This window comes from Gymnodraco acuticeps, unplaced genomic scaffold, assembly GCF_902827175.1.
Source record: "Gymnodraco acuticeps unplaced genomic scaffold, fGymAcu1.1, whole genome shotgun sequence".
In the NCBI taxonomy this organism is placed as follows: domain Eukaryota; kingdom Metazoa; phylum Chordata; class Actinopteri; order Perciformes; family Bathydraconidae; genus Gymnodraco; species Gymnodraco acuticeps.
In genome coordinates, this window is record NW_022990299.1 from 1211953 (window position 1) to 1225562 (window position 13610).

Genomic DNA, 13610 nt, shown 5'->3' on the forward strand with positions numbered 1-13610 from the left:
GTTATAATGTATTGTATCTCAGTTGTTATAAGAAAGGGTAACGTTAAGTGTGTTTGCCTCAGCGTAAGCTGTTTTCCAGGCAGCTGTTGAAGTTTTCCATGCACACTGATATTAACTGTAAAATAATTCTCCCACATAAATGTATTCAAACATGACATTTGGAAAATAAATATCACAAACAACATTTGTCTGGGGAGTGTTGAAAGCATGTTGAAAGCATAGACTGTATATATTTAAAGCCATTTTTAACCATATGAGTTGAACAATCTCTGTGAATGCATTGTATAGAGAGGCGAAGTCACGCCCATCTACTTCCGGTCCATGGGACCCCGGAAGCGAAAAATTATACATTGAATTCAATGGAGAGAGAAAACGTATCTTTTGATCCCGTTTGAATTGTGCCACGAACTACACATATGATGTTTGTCAATCTTAAACAATAATTTCCATGTCAAAAAAGTCACATTTTGTCGTAAAACTGTTGAAATATAAGACTATGAAAAATACGCAAGGAGAAAGACTACAAATCCCATTCTGGGTCGCGTAAGTGATGTCACAGGCGATAATGCTCCAAGTGGTTGGTTCACTTTTACAAGATGCCTGTGTGCTTTGTACCAGGTTGTAATCACAAAAGTGATAATACCAGTTGCTCGTTCTATCGCTTCCCGTCTGATGAAAGGACCAGGAGTCGCTGGATCAGACATATCAGGTAATATCATAGGTAATATACATGTTGTGCATGGAACATAGTCAAGTTAGCTACCTAGCTAGTAGCGACGAGTAGCGAGCACGTTAGTTAGCATTACATTACTTAGCCTTGTCATTTTTAGTAGCCTTACCATGAAGTTATTATTTTATTACATGAAGTCAACCAAAATGTTAAACAGTAACCAAACATGATGGTAAGTATTTCGTGAAACTTTTGAAGAGTAGCCTACTGCGCCCTCCACCGGGTGCAGATTTACAAATCTCAACCTGTCGTACAATGGACAGCTTCCCCCCCCCCATCTATGTATATACTCGCATTTTAGACTCTGTTACTAACTGTATATCTGTAGACTTGGTATGTCTTAAATGTCCGGTTAGGATGTATTAGAACGAAATCTAAAATGAAAATTGTAAATAAGCAATCTGTATGTAAAAAACCACCTGTATGTAAATTGTAAATAAGCCATCTATATGTCAAATATGTCTTATATGATATGATGAATTGGAAATGGGGGACCCTGATGTAAACAAGACGAAAGTCTTTCTCTGGTCTGCATCCCCTTAACAATTGTATGTTTTGAGCTGTACTGTACCCAATATACAAGCTGTTAATACACTTTTCAATCAATCAATCAATGCTAAGGAAGCAGTTCAGGGAGAGTCGAAGGCAGGCATGGAGCTTTGCATGACATTCTTCTGGACGTGTTTCATTGTGATGACAGTGAGGGTGAGTCAATCTGTTTGTTGGAAAGACAGTCGTTGTGTGCTTATTGAGAGAAAATTGTTAGAAGAGATAATTATTCAAAGTGTTGTTACTTTAAAGTGTTGTTACTGACCTTTTTCTCTTTTATTTTCTTTACCTCACCTGTAACTGCTGAGACGTTGAGGAACATGCACACTGTCCTGCTCTGGCAACCTGATTTCCACTGTACGTAATAGTATTTGGTTATGGTATATTATTTATATACATCAAAGGCACAATGCACCCCCCAGAGACACACATGTATTGAGTGTGATATTTTGCATAGGTCAAGTGAAATCATCTTTACATACTAGAAAACTGTAGGAGCGGTAACTTGTTTTGAAATAGAATTTTTAATATCCAATAATAAAGTTGATCTGTTTTCTTTATTCTTCTCTCTTCCCAGCTCCATCCATCACCATTCTCTGTTCCTGCAGGTCCTGCTTGCTAATCAATGCTCATATGTTTTTACACAATTACAAATAAAGTCATTGTATTGTATGACATGAAGTTGTGCTTCATTCGGAGTCAATAATAAATTCATTCTGCCTTCAACTGCACAATGATTGTGGACTGCACCGACATCCATGTAGCTGCCCCCCAGTAAGATGAACCAAGCAAAGAGGTCAGGGTCACCATCATGCCCAAGGACATCCAGCTGGCCCGCCGCATCCGCGGAGAGAGGGCTTAGACTGACCTGAGACCAGCACACCCAAACACAACAGCTCTTTTAAGAGCCACCTACAGTTTCAAAGAGTTGCAATCCTACGTTATAATGATTAAACTGGTTCATGTATCACTTAGTTTACTGAACCGTGATGAATGAAAGAAATTAGTGAGGTAGTGGTTTACTGAAGTTACAAAGACATTAATATATGAGTAACAGGTCAGTGTAAACACAAGCTTCTGTCAATTATGGATCATTCAAACTATTTATATACAAATATGTAATAAAGTTCTAAAATAAGTATTCGGTATATTCCTTGATAGCTTTTGGAGAAGGTTGTTTTTAAGTTTACTAAAATCTATCGTTTCAACTGTTTCACTTTATAAAAAGGGAACAGGTGAGTAGAGCATCATTGAGTTTCTTATTCTCTCATTCAATTATCCAAATGAAATGTTTTTCATTATTTTAGTCAACCCTAAACAAATTGATTGTACCTTTTAATAATGACCTTACATGGTCGGCAAAGTTAAATTAACTTCAGAAAATCAAATCTTTTCTGAGAAAAAACTAATAAATGTTTAAAGATAGGAACTTGCCATCCCACTGAAAAACAGACCGTAGAGATTTAAAGGCGTAGTTGTAGTTCAGTCCAACGTTTCATTTGGATTCATTTGACAACAGTCAACTATTTTCATAAAGAATATATATATTTTTCAAAGTCAACTTTATTGTCAATCTTACTCAGTTTGTGTTTATAGACAGAGAGATCAAAAAGACGTTTAAATACAATTATCCAATTTACAGATATGTATACAAATATATATATCCTATATACACCATCATGTATAATGATGGTGTATGATTTAGAAGGAAGTGTGGTAGATAACAAGTAAGGCCCAATCCCAAACCACTCCCTCGACCCTACCCCTCCGTGATGGAGTGAACTCCGTCTGTAGCCACACTCGCAGCTCAACGAGGCTCCCTCCTGTCAGACGGAGGGAGTAAATACAGCAGCAAGCTTTGGGACGGCCTCCCCTCTCTCCGGCAGAAACAGGAAATGCCGTAACTGTATGTAACAACGGTTTCAAATCAGCATCTCTTAGACAAAAAATGTAAATTTATAACTCAAATAAAACTCCAAACATCTTTCATTGTGTTACTTTTTTGTAAAGCTCTTTTAGTTTTAAACCTGATGTTTATAAGCTTCTTAGTTTTTGCAACAGTCTGTAAATGTACACAACTTTATAATAAAATGCACACATTTACCTTTTTCTAGAATAAACACAGGTACGATCCTAAGTTAAAACATATGAGGTTATGAGGTTGTTAACATCGCAGTTTATCAGTGGATGTTTGCTGGAACTACTTGTAAACAGCGTGTTTCCTGACGGACACACACAGCGTGACTCCGGTCAGGTAGAGACCGGTCTCAAGTCAGCACCGCTGCAGACTCGTTGTTTGAGGGCTTGATAGCCCACTCCCCCTCCACACCGCTCCACACTCGTTGGTTTGGAACAGCCCTCAATATGGCGGACCCTCCACGTGAACGCGCAAACGGAGGGGTAGGGTGTAGGGGGCGGTTTGGGAATGGGCCTAAATATAGAGTTACATACAGATCCATGTTACAGCAAAAGATGGAATAACTAAGAAGCACGCAGTATAATAATAATTACATGCAACAATTAAATAACTGCTCAGCATCTCCACCACAATCCCAATCTGCTGTGTCCTGTTTTCCTCCCCTCTGCATAACACCCCATCACACATACGAAACACAACGCAGAGTCCGAGGGTGTTAAGAGTATTTGTATTTAAATGTCCTCCTCTCTACTGGCCAACACAGGGAGCATATGCTGGGTGTAGAATTTTTCCAGGAGGAGGAGATTTCCATGCCATGCAGGGTCTTTGGGGATGGAGATGATGATCGCCTCCTTCGTGGTCCACACAACAAAGTAGCAGAGACTCCGGTCTGTGATGTGCAGCTGCCCTTGGACCTGGTGCCAGTATGGGTGATTCTCCTTGAGAATATATGACCCACCCTCCTCACGGAGACAGAAGGATGGTAACTGGACTGCCTCCGTGATGGTCATGTTCCTCTGGCTGTGTGGACACTTCACCTCCAGCAGGGCAGATGGCTGCACAAGTCCATCGGGTGATGCTTCCAAAACACCCGACTCACTCACAAAGAGACCAGACTCGATTCGAACACTGTCACTTGATAGGCCTCCACAAAAGCCTTCACCCCTTCGGCCTCGTTTACAACCCCCCAGTTGACAGTTGGCGATGTCTCTGGCCAGTGGGTTGTATGTCTCCTCTCGCTGTTGGTAAAGTTGAGACACCGGCTGGACTACTTTTTAAGTGCCAGGCTTCCTCCACTGGCACTCAACATCTGTGGAGCTGATCTGCCACATGGCAAATATTGCCAATGCTGCAGCGTGGCTGCATTTGTACATCCCCCGTGCACAATCACAGACAGCGCTCTGCATCGCGCCATCGTCTCCCATGCAGATCTGTAAAAATAAAGTAAGTACCATTTGTTAGCATGCTATAATAGATTGAATGAGCAATAATACAAGGATGGTCCGGATCTGGGGGTGGGAGGGTTTATTTTCCCATAGTTTTGTCCTCTTGTCTGATTGTTGTTATTGTTTGTTTTTTCTGTATTTTTTGTAATTTGTGCTGTATTGGTTGTGATTGTACATTGTATTTTTCTAAATGTGTATGAATACATTTTTGAAAAACATTTGATCAACAATAAAAAAGGATTTGGTCAGGATCTAGACTCAGTGTGTAGTTTATTAATTAATCAATGCTCTCTACATTAGGAAAACACATACCAGTGTACCAGAGGGAGTCACACACAGCTGTGCCTAGATAACCAAAATACTTGAATCTACACACAGCAAATAAACTCAAATGACACAACGAGAAAAAGGAGATCACACATACAGTATAGTCGATATAAAACTGTCCGCTTCAATCTGAAGAGCAACTAAAACAAAACACGGGAGTGTACCTTGTTCTTGTGAACACTAATGTTATCCACAGCATACACAGAGACCACGATTTTCTTAAGGAGAAAACTAGTTACTAAACAAAACACGTTAGTGTACCTCGTTAGCTAATGTTAGCTAGCTGACATTAACGTTACACATTGCACTCATATTACTCACCGAAACCTTGTAAAGCCGGTCCCGCTGCTCTTACAGAACCGACTAACTTCCCTTTCGTGTATGTACAGCTCTCAACATGCCCAGACTTGTAGTGATGTTCACCTCGTTTTATACTTTTCGCCTCATTCTGAAAGAAACAGTTGAAATTTGCTAACGTGACGGCCGTGTTTGTGATGGTGACGCGTTTTGTGCGAGACCAGAGACCTGTAGTTTACTGAGCGGTTTCACACAAAAAAATGTGTAACTTCACAGTTTTACGACACATTTTTATTTTTTTGACTTGCAAAATGTTCTTTTAAATTGACAAACATCATATGTGTCATTCGTGGCACAATTCAAACGGGATCAAAAGATAACCTTTCTCTCTCCATTGACTTCAATGTATAATTTTCCGCTTCCGGGGTCCCATGGAGGCTTTCGGAAGGGGAGGGACTTCGCCTCTCGAGAGGCGAAGTCAATGGAGAGAGAAAGGTTATCTTTTGATCCCGTTTGAATTGTGCCACGAATGACACATATGATGTTTGTCAATTTAAAAGAACATTTTGCAAGTCAAAAAAATAAAAATGTGTCGTAAAACTGTGAAGTTACACATTTTTTCGTGTGAAACCGCTCAGTGAACTACAGGTCTCTCGTCTCGCACAATACGCGTCACCAACATAAAGATGGCCGTCACGTTAGCACATTTCACCACATTCTTTCAGAATGAGAATAAAAGTATTTTACAAGGTGAAAATCACTACAAGTCTGGGCACGTTGAGAGCTGTACCTATCTGAAAGGGGAGTTAGTCGGTTCTGTAAGAGCCAGCATGCGGGACCGGCTTTACAAGGTTTCGGTGAGTAATATGAGTGCAATGTGTAACGTTAATGTCAGCTAGCTAACATTAGCTAACAAGGTACAGTAACGTGTTTTGTTTTAACAACTAGTTTTCTCCTTAAGAACTTCGTGGTCTCTGTGTATGCTGTGGATAACATTAGTGTTCACAAGAACAAGGTACACTCCCGTGTTTTGTTTTAGTTGCTCTTCAGATTGAAGCGGCCAGTTTTATATCGACTATACTGTATGTGTGATCTCCTTTTTGTCGTTGTGTCATTTGAGTTGATTTGCTGTGTGTCGATTCAAGGATTTTGGTTATCTAGGCACAGCTGTGTGTGACTCCCTCTGGTACACCGGTATGTGTTTTCCTAATGTAGAGAGCATTGATTAATTAATAAACTACACACTGAGTCTAGATCCTGACCAAATCCTTTTTTATTGTTGATCAAATGTTTTTAAAAAATGTATTCATACACATTTAGAAAAATACAATGTACAATCACAACCAATACAACACAAATTACAAAAAATACAGAAAAAACAAACAATAACAACAGACAAGAGGACAAAACTATGGAAAAATAAACCCTCCCACCCCCAGATCCGGACCATCCTTGTATTATTGCTCATTCAATCTATTATAGCATGCTAACAAATGGTACTTACTTTATTTTTACAGATCTGCATGGGAGACGATGGCGCGATGCAGAGCGCTGTCTGTGATTGTGCACAGGAGATGTACAAATGCAGCCACGCTGCAGCATTGGCAATATTTTCCATGTGGCAGATCAGCTCCACAGATGTTGAGTGCCAGTGGAGGAAGCCTGGCACTTCCAAAGTAGTCCAGCCGGTGTCTCAACTTTACCAACAGCGAGAGGAGACATACAACCCACTGGCCAGAGACATCGCCAACTGTCAACTGGGGGGTTGTAAACGAAGCCGAAGGGGTGAAGGCTTTTGTGGAGGCCTATCAAGTGACAGTGTTCGAATCGAGTCTGGTCTCTTTGTGAGTGAGTCGGGTGTTTTGGGAGCATCACCCGATGGACTTGTGCAGCCATCTGCCCTGCTGGAGGTGAAGTGTCCACACAGCCAGAGGAACATGACCATCGCGGAGGCAGTCCAGTTACCATCCTTCTGTCTCCGTGAGGAGGGTGGGTCATATATTCTCAAGGAGAATCACCCATACTGGCACCAGGTCCAAGGGCAGCTGCACATCACAGACCGGAGTCTCTGCTACTTTGTTGTGTGGACCACGAAGGAGGCGATCATCATCCCCATCCCCAAAGACCCTGCATGGCATGGAAATCTCCTCCTCCTGGAACACTTCCTTCTACATCATACACCATCATTATACATGATGGTGTATATAGGATATATATATATTTGTATACATATCTGTAAATTGTATAATTTTATTTAAACGTCTTTTTGATCTCTCAAACTGAGTAAGATTGACAATAAAGTTGACTTTGAAAAAAAAATATATTCTTTATGAAAATAGTTGACTGTTGGAGAAATGAATCCAAATGAAACGTTGGACTGAACTACAACTACGCCTTTAAATCTCTACGGACTGTTTTTCAGTGGGATGGCAAGTTCCTATCTTTAAACATTTATTAGTTTTTTCTCAGAACAGATTTGATTTTATGAAGTTAATTTAACTTTGCCGACCATGTAAGGTCATCATTAAAAGGTACAATCAATTTGTTTAGGGTTGACTAAAATAATGAAAAACATTCATTTGGATAATTTACTGACAGAATAAGAAACTCAATGATGCTCTACTCACCTGTTCCCTTTTTATAAAGTGAAACAGTTGAAACGATAGATTTTAGTAAACTTAAAAACAACCTTCTCCAAAAGCTATCAAGGAATATACCGAATACTTGTTTTAGAACTTTATTACATATTTTTATATAAATAGTTTGAATGATCCATAATTGACAGAAGCTTGTGTTTACACTGACCTGTTACTCATATATTAATGTCTTTGTAACTTCAGTAAACCACTACCTCACTCATTTCTTTCATTCATCACGGTTCAGTAAACTAAGTGATACATGAAACAGTTTAATCATTATAATAACGTAGGATTGCAACTCTTTGAAAATGTAGGTGGCTCTTAAAAGAGCTGTTGTGTTTGGGTGTGCTGGTCTCAGGTCAGTCTAAGCCCTCTCTCCGCGGATGCGGCGGGCCAGCTGGATGTCCTTGGGCATGATGGGGACCCTCTTTGCTTGGTTCATCTTACTGGGGGGCAGCTACATGGATGTCGGTGCAGTCCACAATCATTGCGCAGTTGAAGGCAGAATGAATTTATTATTGACTCCGAATGAAGCACAACTTCATGTCATACAATACAATGACTTTATTTGTAATTGTGTAAAAAAATATGAGCATTGATTAGCAAGCAGGACCTGCAGGAACAGAGAATGGTGATGGAGCTGGGAAGAGAGAAGAATAAAGAAAACAGATCAACTTTATTATCGGATATTAAAAATTCAATTTCAAAACAAGTTGCCGCTCCTACAGTTTTCTAGTATGTAAAGATGATTTCACATGACCTATGCAACATATCACACTCAATACATGTGTGTCTCTGGGGGGTGCATTGTGCCTTTGATGTATATAAATAATATACCATAACCAAATACTATTACGTACAGTGGAAATCAGGTTGCCAGAGCAGGTCAGTGTGCATGTTCCTCAACGTCTCAGCAGTTACAGGTGAGGTAAAGAAAATAAAAGAGAAAAAGGTCAGTAACAACACTTTAAAGTAACAACACTTTGAATAATGATCTCTTCTAACAATTTTCTCTCAATAAGCACACAACGACTGTCTTTCCAACAAACAGATTGTCATCACAATGAAACACGTCCAGAAGAATGACATGCAAAGCTCCATGCCTGCCTTCGACTCTCCCTGAACTGCTTCCTTAGCACCCGGTGGAGGGCGCAGTAGGCTACTCTTCAAAAGTTTCACGAAATACTTACCATCATGTTTGGTTACTGTTTAACATTTTGGTTGACTTCATGTAATAAAATAATAACTTCATGGTAAGTCTACTAAAAATGACAAGGCTAAGTAATGTAATGCTAACTAACGTGCTCGCTATTCGTCGCTACTAGCTAGGTAGCTAACTTGACTATGTTCCATGCACAACATGTATATTACCTATGATATTACCTGATATGTCTGATCCAGCGACTCCTGGTCCTTTCATCAGACGGGAATCGATAGAAGGAGCAAGTGGTATGATCACTTTTATGACTACAACCTGGTACAAAGCACACAGGCATCTTGTAAAAGTGAATTTATTTTTAGCGATCTATCATTTATTGGAGGGAATAAATCAGTTATGAGATCTTCTTCTTCTTCGCTTTAATTACGAGTCTTATTATAAATCACCGAGCATGCCTGTGACATCACTTACGCGACCCAGAATGGGATTTGTAGTCTTTGTAGTAGCGTATTTTTCATAGTATTATATTTCAGCAGTTTTACGACAAAATGTGACTTTTTTGACATGGAAATGATTGTTTAAGATTGACAAACATCATATGTGTAGTTCGTGGCACAATTCAAACGGGATCAAAAGATACGTGTTCTCTCTCCATTGAATTCAATGTAAATGTTTCGCTTCCGGGGTCCCATGGTCCGGAAGTAGATGGGCGTGACTTCGCCTCTCCATCAGTGTCATAGTAATAATAGAAGGAAAACCCACCAATCAGAAACGTCAAAAAAAACTGCCTGACGTTCCGTGAAGTTAGCTAACATTTCAAATAATGCTAAATGTTACTACACATAACTTTTTTCAGCAATATATAAGTATTTTATAGATAAAGCTTCGTTTTGTTGTGATCGTGGTTCAAGCTCATCAGGTACAACAGGTTCACCGTCATATAATGTAAGTACTGTATGCCGATAAAGAAAGTCAACTTTTTATCAACTAGTTATTAAATGCTAGTTAGCTAACGTTAGATATGACAGTATTAAGAATTAAAACAGCAGCTGGCTAAATTAAAGAGGAAAATAGCTAAAATATCCGTTTTAGATTGTGTGAACAATTTCATCCATTATTTATGTGATTTTTGTATTCATTATTTTATAGCAATATTTGCATCAATTAACAATGGTTGCCGTTGGAATATGAACCTTTAATGTTTTTAACCTTCTCATAAACAAGAAAGACAATATTTATTAGCCAGTTACTTGACTGAACCAGCAGAGAGAGCCATTCAAAGCCAGTGCACTTTCCTCAAACAGTATATGACAAATTCAATGTTAACAGCCCCATAACAAATTCAATGTATGATACTGATAATGATCAGTAATGGCTGATTGCAAACTAAATCCCCCTCTCATCCTTTTTAACTATTTAAGACAGAGAAAATACTGTCTCAAAATGGAATAGTGATCCACAACATTATGTGTAAACAATCAAACTAGTATTTGACTAACATAAAATAGAAGGATAGACCTCTTAGACATAATGATTAACCCTTTCATGCATGAATTATGAAAGCCTCAGTCAGGATTTTTTTTACCAAGTGTTATCATTGCTCTTGGGGCATGAAAAACAAGATTTGAACTTTTTTTTTTTTAATCTAGTTTTTTCAAAGAGATTTTTATATGTCCACTCAGGTGGACAGTATGCGTTCAGGGTTTGAATTGAAGAGATGTACATTTTGAAAAAATGATAAATAAAGATGTGCAAACTTAAAATTACATTATAATAACATAAGTATATTGATTTACGGCCCAAAAAGATATTGCAGATGAAGTATTTTCAAGAATAACCAAGGCCAGGGGCCAATTTGAGGCCCCACGCACAGTTATTTGATGAGTGCTAGTGGAGCCTCGCAGCGGCGAAACCGTGCCGCGCCACCCTAATTGCGCCACATAAGCGCATAGGTGCGCCTCAGATGAGGCCCCCCTCCGCAAGGTGTGGCCCCCTCCACAAGGTGAGGCCCCACACAGTCTGCATGATCTACCTGTAGGGAGGGACGGCCTTGGGAACAACAGCAGCAGTACCAGTATGAATTGTAGTTGAAATATAGCCAGTGATGCATGGCGTCCACTGTAGTGGACAGGGGTTAATCATGATTTCCTGCAAACATAACATCAATACTTTGATAATTTATGAATTATATGATTCCTTAGTTGTTACTTGATGTCACCACCTTTTTTATACCTGCAGGGGACGCTTTCCATGAAAGGATTGGCAGGATATAGATGGGTGACTTGGTCCATGTGGCTTTCTGTCATCCATCTTGGTTTAGAGACATGTATCATGCACTTACACTGACTTGGCACTGAGTGGCAGTGTATGGGATGATGCAATAGGGTCCTATGTAGTGGCTGATGGTGCAACTATGCCAAAAAAAACAATGCATATACAAGAAAACACCTTTTGAATAGCTGTCCACTGTAGTGACCTCTATGCATGAAAGGGTTAAGATGTGGCATAGCAGATATTGACAGCCCAGAAGCACATTTTTTTAATTTGTCTTACTGTACACATGAAAACCCTGTCTCTGACCTTCTCTAATCCCCAAGGTATCAAAGTGAATACCCTGATCAGCAGCACCAGTCATTACCTGTCAGAATGAACCAAGGGACAAATGAAGGGACATATCAGCCAGGTGTAACCATGCCTTTTCGTCCTACACCCAGATACCAGAACACCAACTACAACCAGCTCTGTAAGCATAACTGAAAACAGGTTTTTACATTATGTATTTAGCTAAATGTACCATATTGCTAAGCTCTATACTGCTACAAAAACTGCTACAATTATGACGTAAAAAACATTTAAACAGATCTGTACTCTTTAATGTCTGAAAAGCACATTTGACCCGACTCAGCTAAAGTTGTTAAGCAGTTTTTGCAATGGTGATGTAGTCCTCACACCTTTCATGTGTTCATAATTTGATTATTTAGGCTTGTGTAATTGATACACATTCATTTATTGTTACATTAAGAAAGTAGGTTTGATTTAATCACAGAGTTACTGTACATTTTGTAATCTATGATTATTTACTAAGCATTTTCACAATTTTTGCCCTCCCAGCTGGATATTACCAAGGAATTCCCATCAATTTCTATCAAGAGACGACACAGGACCGGCTGTTTGTGGCCATGCCCAGCGCACAAATACCACACACTCAATCCAGTACCTTCCAATGCTACCGGGAGTCGCTGAATTGCAAGAGAGATTACGGTTTTTCCTCACTACCACTTAACTCTTGTTAACCATGTGTATTCTAGTGTTTGTATAATTAAAGCAGTGGTTCTCAAACTTTTTCTGTCAGGCCCCCCCTTTGGGGAAAAAAAAAGGTCGGGCCCCCCCAACACAAATAGTCAGGCTCAGTGGCGGCGCCAGAGATTTATTTTGAGGGAGCTTGACGTTTCATAGAGGGTGCTCAAACATTTACCCCCAAAACACACCAGGAGCGTCTGCGTCGTGTTACGGCCGCGCCGCGGCGGTCGTAAGGATCGCGGCCACTCTAGTCAATGGGTGCAATTACACCACACGCGCCGCGTTACGGCTCAGACGCGTCCCAGAAGCGGCTCGGCGCAGCGCTTCTCTAAAATTAGGATGAATCCTATTTTTGCCGCGGCGCAGCTGTAAGGTAAACTCCTCCCCCCATCCCCCCGTAGTCTTTCAAGTAGGAGAATACATGCCAGCGTTCTCCTCCGGTTTACAGGCACTGTAAATGGTATATATATAGAATAATTATGATGATGAATGCATATTTTTTTACCACTAAAATACAGCAACACATCTTTGATTCATGTCGTTTATAACTGGAATATTACAATTATTATTAACTGTGTCTGTAGTCTACAACACAACAAAATAGGAAATAACAACAATAAACACGATATAAACAGACACAAACATAAACCATTTAACTACGTATAGCCTACTTACTTGTAGAAGTACAAATGTCCAGGAAATATTCCAAAATCAACAACAACTGCGAGGCTGCACACACGACGCTCCGCTTCCGCAACGTTTTGAAACGCGTCTGGTGTGTGTTGACGCAGGAGGAGGTTGCAGCGTGGCGCAGCCGCAACGTAACGCGGCGCAGACGCTCCTGGTGTGTTTTGGGGGTTAGGGTTTCCCATTAATGTACCGGGCGCAACAGTTGAATTTTCTACTGCAACAATCCCCACGCATACGTACCCGCGACTGTTACAATGAAGGCTCGATAATCAGCTCACGGCATATAGGTGTAAGCAGGGGTAAAGTGCTATTTTTATAGGTGGTGTGTGGACCTCACATAGGGGGGTCCTCAACTCCTCTAGGGGGGTCCGGGGGCAAGCTCCCCCGGGAAGATTTATTTTTAAATATTGAAGTTAAAAGCATCAATCTGGTGCACTTTGAGAGCAAAATGAAGAGATCTATGGATACATCTCTCAACACCTATATGAAACAGAACTGTAAACAGATTTACTTTTTCTTTCTGGATATTTTACAAATCACCCTTTTAAACTTTATT